This window comes from Sinohyriopsis cumingii, unplaced genomic scaffold, assembly GCF_028554795.1.
Source record: "Sinohyriopsis cumingii isolate HCF-2022 unplaced genomic scaffold, ASM2855479v2 utg000646l, whole genome shotgun sequence".
NCBI classification, from domain to species: Eukaryota; Metazoa; Mollusca; class Bivalvia; order Unionida; family Unionidae; genus Sinohyriopsis; species Sinohyriopsis cumingii.
The window spans coordinates 811,115-823,167 of NW_028315921.1; the positions used below are offsets into that span (position 1 = coordinate 811,115).

General features: G+C 36.2%; 2 non-coding genes across 2 annotated transcripts; both read right to left on the reverse strand.

The window, feature by feature from the left end:
* Window positions 1-567: 567 nt before the first annotated feature.
* Trnas-gcu (transfer RNA serine (anticodon GCU)) lies at window positions 568-649 on the reverse strand. Its single transcript has one exon. It is a non-coding gene; the product is annotated as a tRNA-Ser (tRNA).
* A 7,621-nt stretch (window positions 650-8,270) lies between these two features.
* On the reverse strand, window positions 8,271-8,352 carry Trnas-gcu (transfer RNA serine (anticodon GCU)). Its single transcript has one exon. It is a non-coding gene; the product is annotated as a tRNA-Ser (tRNA).
* Between the last annotated feature and the right edge of the window lie 3,701 nt (window positions 8,353-12,053).

Genomic DNA, 12,053 nt, shown 5'->3' on the forward strand with positions numbered 1-12,053 from the left:
TGTCCAAGACTATCCGAGTATACAAACGTACAGTCTCCTGTTACTTAAAATTTGACCATCGTTTTAATGGGTATTACACACACTTCTAGTAAACAGACACATACGCGTGTGCTTTGGTGCCGTTTTGGAAACAACTCACCCCTTACCCTCCCAAACCTTAACTTGATCCCTTTTGCCTTGCTCGCAACCCTAAATGTTTCTGCTAATCGGCCGATTCGCGGCATTGATATTTGGCTACACTTCCCGCATGCATGTTAGCACTACTGGGACTTTATTTCAATGCCAAGAAATGTTGTTGTTTTTTTTTTCTCCTGTGGGAGATAAAATGTTCCACACGCACAAAAAGTACAACTCGATTATAAATATGCAGCCGGAACAGGTCAATACACAAACCTGTCACAAACATGCACAAAACGTCAGTCCATTCAAGACACAAACCACCAAAAAAAATCATGGAGACATCATTAGGCGTGTTTTCTTTCTGACGTGACGATATCACATTACAATATTGATGAATACGGTTTGTAGTCATAACTAAAAGTTCTACACATCAGATAAAATGTATATCGACGAAGATGGGATTCGAACCCACGCGGGGAGACCCCAATGGATTAGCAGTCCATCGCCTTAACCACTCGGCCACCTCGTCCGGTGTATTTTGATGAGTACACTATTTATGTAGGGAGTGATCTATAGCTACCTGGCCTAAACCACACACAACTTTTGTCTGATATTCACGATTCAATATGTCTTTTTCAGACAGAAAAAAATTCTAACCATCGAACCATCCTAGCTCTAACTGATGTGCACATAAAGAACCTAGTGCATGATATTCTTTTAAAGAAGAAATATATATCTTCAGGTAAATTAAAACAATTCTCCTGGCTGGGAGAAAACTCAACATTACCCACCTACCCACCCAATAAACAGAAACAAATACATGGTCGGTCCCTTAGTGAGCAAGCATGTTCATATCAATGGATTGTTAGGCAAGGGAAAAAACTCGTACGAACATTCGTTGTAGTCATCTCTTCGGTAAGTATTACATCAGATAAGTGAATATCAGTTCCATTTTTTTTTAAAGTTATAAAAATCAATGTTTTCTAACAGCAGAGCCGAGTGGCCGAGTGGTCTAAAGCGCTCTCCGTCACGGATCACTGCCATCTCACCTCTGTCTGCGTGGGTTCGAGTCTCGGGCTCGGCCAGTGTGGACATGTGAGAAAGCTTGCCGGTAGCTTCTCGTGGGTCGGTGGTTCTTTCCGGGGTTTTCCCGGGTTCTTCCTCCACCATTAATACTGGCCGCCATGTATAGCCTATCTTGTGTTGAAAAATGGCGTTAAACCCTATAACAACAACAATAACAACTAACAGCAGAGTGGCGCAGTGGAAGCGTGCTGGGCCCATAACCCAGAGGTCCGTGGATCGAAACCACGCTCTGCTAATCACTTTTATTTGGTTTTTGTTTTTTGTTTTTAATTTTAAATTCATAACATCAAATTATCATTTATCTTCAGGCACAAAAATATAAATAAAAGGCACATTCAGTAAATATGTATCTGATTTCATATATAAAATGTGGGTCAATGTAATTTACTTTTCACGCTTCAATGACGGCTTTTTTTGGTGCTAATTTGGACCTTCTACACCGTTCTAGCAATAATAAAATGTCAAATGTACATGCAGCTAAAGTGAAATAGAACAAAAGGTCAAGGTAACATTACTTTCACCCTTAAGCCATGTATTTTGTTGAGATCCTATATAGAAGTTGATACATGCATGTAAAATATTAAGTTCTTTTCTTTGGCACTGTATCAATTATTGTAGAGAATTTAAAGGTACAGAAAACAATTTGTCAAGGACATGATACAAGCAAAAGAAAAACAATGTGGCATGTAATGATATAGCATTGGAACGTTCGACAGTGATCAGGTGGACAAGCCTCCCCGTGTTTCCCACCCCACCGCCGGCATCACCCTTCCCCACCCCCAGACAAAAATGAGTGTTTGTCTCCCTGGCCCTCACTAGCTGCTAAATCCCACAGTCAGCTTGCGGTCTTCTTTGCGCTCCCTGTGAAAAATACATACTGAACCACCCCTGCGATCCCACCCAAAAGTGCCGAAAAGTTTTGACCTCTGACATGACATTGCCATATTAAAAATGGAATTTATTTTGTTTCAATTTTTCGTTAATCCATACAATATGTGCTCTTAAAAGGCAAATTTACACATTTCCAGTGATTACATGTTTCCAAACTTGATATCCTGCTCCGGAAGGAAACGGAGGCTGGTTCTCGAAAATTAAACTTTAGATGAGCCTGTAAAATAATTGTGGTGTATATGAATAGAGGTCATACAATTTGCTATCAATTTTGGGATATATAGTATTTCTTCAATTGGTCACGGTGGGGTTTGATTCTTTTGTGTCATTCTAAAGGTATACTTTCTATTATACAATTGTAAGTTTTCTGTATTTTTCGCTTTGATCTCAGGATTTGATTCACAAACAACGTCCTAAACACAAACAATTCCTGCCTTTATAAATTATGTGAACATGAATATTTTACAACCACATGAATTATCAGAATTTAAAAAGAGAGGTTGTTCAAATACAGCCAGAAACATCGATATTCATGTTGACATTATATCAAATTTGTTCCCATGCACAAAAACATTTGTCTGTGAAACATATGGAGGACATTTAAGTGCTGCTTATTTAAGGACATGAAAAATAAGTCCCTTTCAACTTCATATTTAGAACAGTAGATCAACAGTTATCAAGAGTATAATAATAATAATAATAATAATAATAATAATAATAATAATAATAATAATAAATTAAGAAGAATGGCACATTTGGTTGTGAAAGTCCCATCTGATATATGCTCCTTAGTAAAACGCAATCCTCCTTTCGGATTCGCCATTTATTCAATTGTTGCAGGAGGGGGTCAATCGTTTTTCTTTTGTCGAACCAAGGGAGGCAACTAATGGAACTAGAACGTTCATTATAAACAATTGATTAGGTAGTCAACTAATGCAACTAAGAGGTTAGTGTTGTTGTTTCCATAAAATGTTTTACCGGGGTGTACTAGACTTTATGACTGCCTTAAATCCCAAACACGCCCATATATCATTGTTATAAATAAGATGTATCAATTATTTTCTGCTACTCGATATCGGATTATTTTAAACAAGGAAATGTGTCTTTCTCAATGAAACAATATGTGACTTTGCATAATCCGATCGAAAGCTATCTGCAATGTGTTGTTCGATTCAAGCTACCCTGTCTATAATTACGGCAAATTGGACATTCAGTTATTTGTGAGACGCATTGACATCGAAAGACAAACTGACTGAAGAGAGTTTTGGAGTATGAATCTCTGGTCACAAGAAATCTACGTCAGCGCGGAATGAATAGATGTGATCATGTGACTAGCTTTAGAAATACGCCCTACCTATGCTTAGGACATAACAACTTTCACGATCCAATCAGTCAACGAAATAACAAAATGTCTTTCTATGTAGTTGTGCCGAAAGTTTCAAATTTGTATGAGGTTACGTTGCCAAATAAAGAGTATAATCTAAAGTGGAATTGGCAGTGATAACTATGACTGTACTTCCCCATATTCTGACACTATTACTGTGTAAATACCTCGCCTACCTGCACACGTTTCCGACGAAGAGATAGGTATCAAGATAAGAGAATACGGAGTGGAATTCCTATCTCCCATTCAGGATAGATACTACCCTAGAAATCGTGTGACAGACGTGACGCATTTTTGTTTTGGATATTTAATTTTGATTGTTTGTTATTTTTTAAATATTTATTATTTGTTATTTCATGTTTTATTTCGTATTCTAGAGAAATTATTTGTTACATTTTACAATACTTGCTGGTTTTACATCTTTTCTAGTACTTAGGTTAAGAACATAGATTTGTAATATTATGTAAAATACAGTTTTCCAAAAGAGATAAAATCTTAGCCCTACAGTCGGAAGCATCAAACTGTAAGTGACCATTAGTTCGTTAAGTTATTGCATGATAATCAAGTAAAGGTGCGCTCTTTTTGTCTTGACCCGGGTCGCATGATGACAGATTGCACAGATTTCGTGTGCCACAAGTGTTGGAAACAGCGTCATGTTCCTAGGAAGTACAAAAGGCAAAGCTCTGACAATTGTGGAAATTTTCTTTATTTGTGTTCATGTGGGAAATATGACTTAAGAAATACAACTGCCTAAAGATGTTACATGCTAAATGATTAAATTGAAGAAATTAATTACCGAATTGCTAACGTTGCCACAAAGGAAGATAGATTGGGGATTCAAGTTGTAGAAGATGATGAACACGAGGTTGATGAAGTAATACAGGGTGCAGATGGTGAAGAAAGAGGTGATGAAACTGATCAAGAAAAAGCTTTTCACAGAGTCAACCATTCATACTGGTATCTCTTTTACGACAATTCGGGTTTGGTGACAGTTTTATTTAATGGATACAAATATTTTATATTGAAATTAGAAACAGTGTTAAATGCATTTAATGAAAGCCTTTTCAATTAAACATTCAGTCCTCCAAAGTTGCCCTATACTAACTATACTATATTTATTTGAAGCGGAACATTTAGGGCTCGCTATAATTATAAATTATTATGTCAATGTTGCTCTATTTCTATTGTCTAGCAGTACAAGTAAAGTCTTTCAACATGCCGATGGTACAACCATGACATTAGCAAAGAAAGAATCTATTAATCAATCATTTATTGTACTTGGTTTATATTGTAAAGGATCTGGTTCAAAAGGGAATAAAGAAAACAAACGGAACTTTTATTTAATTCATCAGGCAGTCTCTGTTGAATTCTGCAGACAGCTCCAATTTCAACATTGTGATCACGTTATCTTAATTTTGGGAACTAGTGCTGGAGCTCAGTTAGAATAACACTTTGTCTAAAATTAAAACTTATTACACAGAGGTGATACTAAATTGTATGACTTCTGTTCATGTATAGCACAAATGTTTTACTCGCTTTTAAGTAGCTTGATTTTCCGTAAACCAGCCGCTGTTTCCTTTTGGAGTAGGGTATTTTGTTTTGGAAACATTTACTCACTAGAAAAAATACATTTGCCACTCTAGTATCACCCTTAACGTTCAACTGGTATTATATATAGCATTACCGATAGAGAACAGCCTTATCAGAGAGAAGTTTTAATCGGAAAGAATGGTGTTAGATGCACACTGCATTTAACACTGTCTTTAATATCGGCTGAATAAAAATTTGACCAAATCCAAAATTTATGTGAATGAGACAAACTTTTGACTCTGTCAAAAACGTTGCTTTTATCAATTTTTAAGGTATATCCCTCGATGTTGTCCCTCTAGGTCATAGCAATGACATCTCCTACAGTGAATGTTGTATCAGCAATATCCCTTCAAACTATAGAGCATGTCTGAATTAGAGGCATAATTTTGGGTAATACCCATTTCAAACCATGAGCCATAACCCTCGTCAAAATAGTATCATCTACATTAAATAGTCTCATAGGTCGCCAATATTTCCAGCTTCTTTAGTCGCTCTTGGTGTTGTAAAAAATGATATTGTATCAAATCTCACTGTCCATGACGTAATTGATTCCTTGTTAACGATCTGAAGAAGAAAAAATCTCTAACAGGTTATCATATTCATAATTTAAAACGTTGTAAAATACAACTACTTTATCGATTTAACCAGACCAAAATATCTAATTTTAGACATTATATTTATAGCTGCATGTATTTTATCAACCCTTGTATGACAATACTCAAATACGTATCATCAGCAGGTACGGATGAATTTACCAAGATTAAAACTGATTCTTTACAACTCTCATCATCTGTGCTCGATAATTACAAAATACAATAAAACTTATAAATGTATTTTAATATTTGATTTTCATTTGAAACAAGTGAGCCAAAGTCATCAATGGATTCATTAATAACATTTCGCTTTTGTTGATATTTTTCAGGATTTTTTTATAAAGTATTTGCTATTTGCGTCACTTTCAATCACCAAACTGGATTAAAATCTCGGTATAACACCTCAAAACAATTTTATTTCTTAGTCACTTCATTGTTGTTCGAGTTCTTCCTATGTATTGATATCAAATGAATCTTTAGCGGTAAATTTTACAGAAAATAGAATCATTTTGTCTTGACATCTATACAATTCTTGGAAACTTTCTTTCTTTCTCTTCGTACTGTATAGGAGCGAGAATTCTTACTTTTATATTTTGCATTATCCACTAAGTGAGTTGTTCACTAAAATATTTTACTCTTTCCCTCAATAATAATAGATTTCACTCTACATACCTATTCATCATTACAAACATTATCTAATTTAAGTAAGTGCCTAATTTCTTCGTTGCATGTAGTTATTTTAGGATCGATCTCATAATGATGTACATGCATAACAAAATATTTTGCATACCAATATATAATTTGGAGGAATTTAAGATATAATCCATCCTGCACTGCCATAGTTCGCATAGTACCATTCTCTCTTGATCTCCAAAGATCGTAAATATTGCTATCAACTGTAATTATGAAGCTCTCGAATAGCAATATCATCGATACGTATGTGTTTGTTATGTTGATCAATTGCAGCTATTGTAACCACCTACCAAGGTAGTGCTATAACTCGTATTGGTCTCCACAATTGTTGCACACGGTATTAGTGGATCAGATACAGTTTTATATGCAACGTTCACTCCATAAAGTCGGCCTTTGGATATAACTTCTAGAAACCTAAGATCGTTGTGTTCACCGAAAAGTCGTCTGACTACAAACGAAACAAGTGAAAATGGTTCTTGGATTTTGAGAGTGCTCCAGAAACAGCAGTTATGTAGACATTTTGGTGTTAACGTGTCTAAGTATAGCAGATTATATACAAAACTTAAAGAGGTTAAAGATAAACTTGCAAGTACGTTATTGGTTTTATTAATATTGGAGTACACAGGTATGGAATTAGTCGGCTCACAAATTATATTTTCCATGAAACTACCGCGATTCCATGAACGTTGTATTATTGTGAAACTTAATTTAACCCTAGCCCTCAGAATATAAGTGAACTGGAGAGAGTCCATTGCTTGTGCGCTATACATCTGGAAGGTATTACGTTCACATGTTCATACTTTATGTACCTGTGTACCTTTTAGAAGAAGAAATAAGTAGAAATTAGAAAGAATATGAAGAGGAATATCTATACCCCGGTCAACATAGACACCAATCTGATAAAATCAGATCTCCGCTGTCCTACGTGAAGATGTGACGACGACCACTGAAGAATGACATTCAGGTGACCATTAAATTAGCCAATGGAAATGCAACTTTCAAAAAATCTGAAAGTGAATCAAATCGTTCGATACACATTCATCCTTTTCACCCACGGTGCTCTTTCTCAAAACGCAAAGATATTAGACCTCATCTGACTGGTTGATAAAATTAACAATTATGGTAATAGCATAGGTACCAGAATATGCCTTCTAAGCGATCGCTGTCAGATCTTCATTTGGTAACAGCGGAGATCTGATTTTAATCAGTTTGGTACACAGGTACTTAAAGTATGAACAGGTGAAAGGACAGCTACATAAACGAACATTTTCCCCGTCATTTCTTCTACACTTCTGATAACATCAGTTTCTTTGACCTTCTTAACATTAACCGCAATTGTAGATTGTTGTCCAAGACTATCCGAGTATACAAACGTACAGTCTCCTGTTACTTAAAATTTGACCATCGTTTTAATGGGTATTACACACACTTCTAGTAAACAGACACATACGCGTGTGCTTTGGTGCCGTTTTGGAAACAACTCACCCCTTACCCTCCCAAACCTTAACTTGATCCCTTTTGCCTTGCTCGCAACCCTAAATGTTTCTGCTAATCGGCCGATTCGCGGCATTGATATTTGGCTACACTTCCCGCATGCATGTTAGCACTACTGGGACTTTATTTCAATGCCAAGAAATGTTGTTGTTTTTTTTTTCTCCTGTGGGAGATAAAATGTTCCACACGCACAAAAAGTACAACTCGATTATAAATATGCAGCCGGAACAGGTCAATACACAAACCTGTCACAAACATGCACAAAACGTCAGTCCATTCAAGACACAAACCACCAAAAAAAATCATGGAGACATCATTAGGCGTGTTTTCTTTCTGACGTGACGATATCACATTACAATATTGATGAATACGGTTTGTAGTCATAACTAAAAGTGCTACACATCAGATAAAATGTATATCGACGAAGATGGGATTCGAACCCACGCGGGGAGACCCCAATGGATTAGCAGTCCATCGCCTTAACCACTCGGCCACCTCGTCCGGTGTATTTTGATGAGTACACTATTTATGTAGGGAGTGATCTATAGCTACCTGGCCTAAACCACACACAACTTTTGTCTGATATTCACGATTCAATATATGTTTTTTTTTCAGACAGAAAAAAATTCTAACCGTCGAACCATCCTAGCTCTAACTGATGTGCACATAAAGAACCTAGTGCATGATATTCTTTAAAAGAAGAAATATATATCTTCAGGTAAATTAAAACAATTCTCCTGGCTGGGAGAAAACTCAACATTACCCACCTACCCACCCAATAAACAGAAACAAATACATGGTCGGTCCCTTAGTGAGCAAGCATGTTCATATCAATGGATTGTTAGGCAAGGGAAAAAACTCGTACGAACATTCGTTGTATTCATCACTTCGGTAAGTATTACATCAGATCAGTTCCATTTTTTTTAAAGTTATAAAAATCAATGTTTTCTAACAACAGAGCCGAGTGGCCGAGTGGTCTAAAGCGCTCTCCGTCACGGATCACTGCCATCTCACCTCTGTCTGCGTGGGTTCGAGTCTCGGGCTCGGCCAATGTGGACATGTGAGAAAGCTTGCCGGTAGCTTCTCGTGGGTCGGTGGTTCTTTCCTGGGTTTTCCCGGGTTCTTCCTCCACCATTAATACTGGCCGCCATGTATAGCCTATCTTGTGCTGAAAAATGGCGTTAAACCCTATAACAACAACAATAACAACTAACAGCAGAGTGGCGCAGTGGAAGCGTGCTGGGCCCATAACCCAGAGGTCCGTGGATCGAAACCACGCTCTGCTAATCACTTTTATTTGGTTTTTGTTTTTTGTTTTTAATTTTAAATTCATAACATCAAATTATCATTTATCTTCAGGCACAAAAATATAAATAAAAGGCACATTCAGTAAATATGTATCTGATTTCATATATAAAATGTGGGTCAATGTAATTTACTTTTCACGCTTCAATGACGGCTTTTTTGGTGCGAATTTGGACCTTCTACACCGTTCTAGCAATAATAAAATGTCAAATGTACATGCAGCTAAAGTGAAATAGAACAAAAGGTCAAGGTAACATTACTTTCACCCTTAAGCCATGTATTTTGTTGAGATCCTATATAGAAGTTGATACATGCATGTAAAATATTAAGTTCTTTTCTTTGGCACTGTATCAATTATTGTAGAGAATTTAAAGGTACAGAAAACAATTTGTCAAGGACATGATACAAGCAAAAGAAAAACAATGTGGCATGTAATGATATAGCATTGGAACGTTCGACAGTGATCAGGTGGACAAGCCTCCCCGTGTTTCCCACCCCACCGCCGGCATCACCCTTCCCCACCCCCAGACAAAAATGAGTGTTTGTCTCCCTGGCCCTCACTAGCTGCTAAATCCCACAGTCAGCTTGCGGTCTTCTTTGCGCTCCCTGTGAAAAATACATACTGAACCACCCCTGCGATCCCACCCAAAAGTGCCGAAAAGTTTTGACCTCTGACATGACATTGCCATATTAAAAATGGAATTTATTTTGTTTCAATTTTTCGTTAATCCGTACAATATGTGCTCTTCAAAGGCAAATTTACACATTTCCAGTGATTACATGTTTCCAAACTTGATATCCTGCTCCGGAAGGAAACGGAGGCTGGTTCTCGAAAATTAAACTTTAGATGAGCCTGTAAAATAATTGTGGTGTATATGAATAGAGGTCATACAATTTGCTATCAATTTTGGGATATATAGTATTTCTTCAATTGGTCACGGTGGGGTTTGATTCTTTTGTGTCATTCTAAAGGTATACTTTCTATTATACAATTGTAAGTTTTCTGTATTTTTCGCTTTGATCTCAGGATTTGATTCACAAACAACGTCCTAAACACAAACAATTCCTGCCTTTATAAGTTATGTGAACATGAATATTTTCCAACCACATGAATTATCAGAATTTAAAATGAGAGGTTGTTCAAATACAGCCAGAAACATCGATATTCATGTTGACATTATATCAAATGTGTTCCCATGCACAAAAACATTTGTCTGTGAAACATATGGAGGACATTTAAGTGCTGCTTATTTAAGGACATGAAAAATAAGTCCCTTTCAACTTCATATTTAGAACAGTAGATAAACAGTTATCAAGGGTATAAGAATAATAATAATAATAATAATAATAATAATAATAATAATAATAATAATAAATTAAGAAGAATGGCACATTTGGTTGTGAAAGTCCCATCTGATATATGCTCCTTAGTAAAACGCAATCCTCCTTTCGGATTCGCCATTTATTCAATTGTTGCAGGAGGGGGTCAATCGTTTTTCTTTTGTCGAACCAAGGGAGGCAACTAATGGAACTAGAACGTTCATTATAAACAATTGATTAGATAGTCAACTAATGCAGCTAAGAGGTTAGTGTTGTTGTTTCCATAAAATGTTTTACCGGGGTGTACTAGACTTTATGACTGCCTTAAATCCCAAACACGCCCATATATCATTGTCATAAATAAGATGTATCAATTATTTTCTACTACTCGATATCGGATTATTTTAAACAAGGAAATGTGTCTTTCTCAATGAAACAATATGTGACTTTGCATAATCCGATCGAGAGCTATCTGCAATGTGTTGTTCGATTCAAGCTACCCTGTCTATAATTACGGCAAATTGGACATTCAGTTATTTGTGAGACGCATTGACATCGAAAGACAAACTGGCTGAAGAGAGTTTTGGAGTATGAATCTCTGGTCACAAGAAATCTACGTCAGCGCGGAATGAATAGATGTGATCATGTGACTAGCTTTAGAAATACGCCCTACCTATGCTTAGGACATAACAACTTTCACGATCCAATCAGTCAACGAAAAAACAAAATGTCTTTCTATGTAGTTGTGCCGAAAGTTTCAAATTTGTATGAGGTTACGTTGCCAAATAAAGAGTATAATCTAAAGTGGAATTGGCAGTGATAACTATGACTGTACTTCCTCATATTCTGACACTATTATTGTATAAATACGTCGCCTACCTGCACACGTTTCCGACGAAGAGATAGGTATCAAGATAAGAGAATACGGAGTGGAATTCCTATCTCCCATTCAGGATAGATACTACCCTAGAAATCGTGTGACAGACGTGACGCATTTTTGTTTTGGATATTTAATTTTGATTGTTTGTTATTTTTTAAATATTTATTATTTGTTATTTCATGTTTTATTTCGTATTCTAGAGAAATTATTTGTTACATTTTACAATACTTGCTGGTTTTACATCTTTTCTATTACTTAGGTTAAGAACATAGATTTGTAATATTATGTAAAATACAGTTTTCCAAAAGAGATAAAATCTTAGCCCTACAGTCGGAAGCATCAAACTGTAAGTGACCATTAGTTCGTTAAGTTATTGCATGATAATCAAGTAAAGGTGCGCTCTTTTTGTCTTGACCCGGGTCGCATGATGACAGATTGCACAGATTTCGTGTGCCACAAGTGTTGGAAACAGCGTCATGTTCCTAGGAAGTACAAAAGGCCAAGCTCTGACAATTGTGGAAATTTTCTTTATTTGTGTTCATGTGGGAAATATGACTTAAGAAATACAACTGCCTAAAGATGTTACATGCTAAATGATTAAATTGAAGAAATTAATTACCGAATTGCTGACGTTGCCACAAAGGAAGATAGATTGGGGATTCAAGTTGTAGAAGATGATGAACACGAGGTTGATGAA